Raw genomic sequence first — 2,568 nt, forward strand, 5'->3', positions numbered from 1 at the left:
CACCATTAAGTATAATTTTAGCTGTGAGTTTTTATATATGTCCTTTATTATGTTGAGATATATTCCCTCTATACCTACTTTGTTGAGAGTTTTTATCATAAATGGATGTTGTACTTTGCTAAGTGCTTTTTCTGCTTCAATCGAAATGATCACATGGTTTTTACCCTTTCTCTTGATGTGATGTATCACCTTGATTGACTTACGAATATTGAGCCAAGCTTGCATTTCAGGAATAAATTCCACTTAATCATGGTGAATGAGTTTTATAACCAATTGTTAGATTTCATTTGCTAATATTTTGTTGAGGATTTTGAATCTATGTTCTTCAGATATATTTGCCTGTAGTTCTCTCTCTCCTCTCTCTCTTTTTTGTAGTGTCTTTTTCTGGTATTAGAGTAATGCTGGCCTCGTAGAATGATTGTGGAAGATTTCCTTCTTCTATTTTTTAAAGTAGTTTGAGAATAATAGGTATTTATTCTTGTTTAAATATTTGGTAGACTTCACTAGTGAAGCCATCAGGCCCTGGACTTTTATTTGTTGGGAGTTTTTTGATTACTGATTTAATTTCATTGCTGGTAATTGGTCTGTTCAAATTTTCTATTTCTTCTGGATTCAGTTTTGGGAGTTTATATGTTTCTAGGAATTTATCCACTTATTCTATGTTGTCCAGTTTGTTGGCACATAATTTTGCATAATATTCTCTTACTATCTTTTGTATTTATGAGGTATCAGTTCTTATTTCTCTTTTCTTTTTTAAAGATCTTGTTTATTATTATTATTTATTATTATTTTGTTGTTATTGTTTCACTTTTATTTCATAATTATAAGCTTCACTCTGCAATCCAGCTAAACTTGGAGGAGAGTAAGGAAATCATGGGACCATGGAACTGCAGCAGGAGCACAAAGACTATAGGAAATCTTGAGCATATGGGGGTGGTGGGATGCTCTCCCAAGCTACAGAAGGAGTGGTCCAGTGGTTAAGATAAGACACAAGTCAAAATTTTAGACTTGTCCATAGTCAGCAATGGTGATCTTCCCGCTGGTCTTGCCATTCCTGGACCCAAAGCACTCCCTGGCTTCCACGATGTTCATGCCCTCCTTCACCTTGCGAAACACCACGTGCTTACCATCCAACCACTTGGTCTTGGCAGTGCAGATGAAAAACTGGGAACCATTCGTGTTGGGTCCAGTGTTCACCATGGACAGGATGCCAGGATCTGTGTGCTTCAGGATGAAATTGTCATCATCAAATTTCTCTCCATTGATGGACTTGCTGCCAATGTTATGATGGCATGTGAAGTCACCACCCTGGCACATAAATCCTGGGATAATCCTGTGAAAGCAGGAACCTTTGTAACCAAATCCTTTCTCCCCAGTGCTCAGAGCACAAAAGTTCTCTGCTGTTTTGGAACTTTGTGTGCAACAGCTTGAAGGAGACATGACTCGAGGGCTTGCCACCCATGGTGATGTCATAGAACACAGTTGGGTTGACCATGGCTGGACAGTGTGGGTGGTTCCTGGGCAGCAGCATCTGCTAGGCCTGAAGATTTTATTATTAAGTAATCTCTACACCCAAGGTGGGGCTTGGATTTACAACCTCAAGGTCAAGAGTCACATGCTCTACTTACTGAGCCAGCCAGAGACCCCTGGTTTTATTGATCTGTTCTGTTGTGGTTTTTGTTGGTGTTGTTATTTGTTTGTTTAGTTTTGCTCTAATATTTATTATTTCCTTCCTTTTATTGGTTTTGGTTTTTGTTTGTGCTTCATTTTCTAGCTCCTTTATGTGTATGATTCTGGATATAAGTCAATTTAGGTTGTCAAAGAATATAATATTTGTTAAGGTAAAATTCTTCAGGGCACCTGGGTGGCTCAGTCAGCTGGATGCCTGACTTCAGCTCAGGTCATGATCTCACCATCCCACGAGCTCGAGCCCCGCATCAGGCTCTCTGCTGACAGTTCATAGCCTGGAGCCTGCTTCAGATTCTGTGTCTCCTTCTCTCTCTGCCCCTCCCCCTACATGCACTTTGTCTCTCTCTCTCTCAAAAAGAAAATTAAAACATAAAAAATTTTAAGTAAAATTCTTCATCTGCTTAATACAGTTATTTCTGGACTCCAACATCATAGCTTGTATAAAATTTATTGCTGAATTTTAACCTAAATACTTAAAAGAGCACACTAAATACTAAACGCTAGAAATATTGGAAGAGCAGGTAAACTACTACTTCTGGCAGATATGGTATATTAGATAGCTTGAGCTGCTATAACAAAATAGCATAGACTGGGTGACTGAAACAACAGATACTTATTTCTCACAGTATTGGAAGCTGAAAAGTTCAAGATCAAGGTACCAGCAAGGTACCTAGTTTCTTAGGCATCTTCTTGGGTCTTGTAGGTGACTGCCAACTTGCTATATTTTCCCATGATCTCTTCTTTGTGCACATGCAGGGAGAAAAAGCTTTCTGGTGTGTTTTCTTATAAGGACACTAATCCTATGGGATCAGGGACCCACCTCTAAAGCTCATTTTGTCTTAATTACTTTAGTCCAAACACAACCACCCTGGAGGTTAG

At 38.7% G+C, this 2,568-nt stretch overlaps 1 pseudogene; it reads right to left on the minus strand.

Moving 5' to 3' along the window:
• Window positions 1-834: 834 nt before the first annotated feature.
• On the minus strand, window positions 835-1,526 carry LOC125911345 (peptidyl-prolyl cis-trans isomerase A-like; annotated as a pseudogene).
• Between the last annotated feature and the right edge of the window lie 1,042 nt (window positions 1,527-2,568).

Source organism: Panthera uncia (genome assembly GCF_023721935.1).
Source record: "Panthera uncia isolate 11264 chromosome C1 unlocalized genomic scaffold, Puncia_PCG_1.0 HiC_scaffold_3, whole genome shotgun sequence".
Classification (NCBI taxonomy): Eukaryota; Metazoa; Chordata; class Mammalia; order Carnivora; family Felidae; genus Panthera; species Panthera uncia.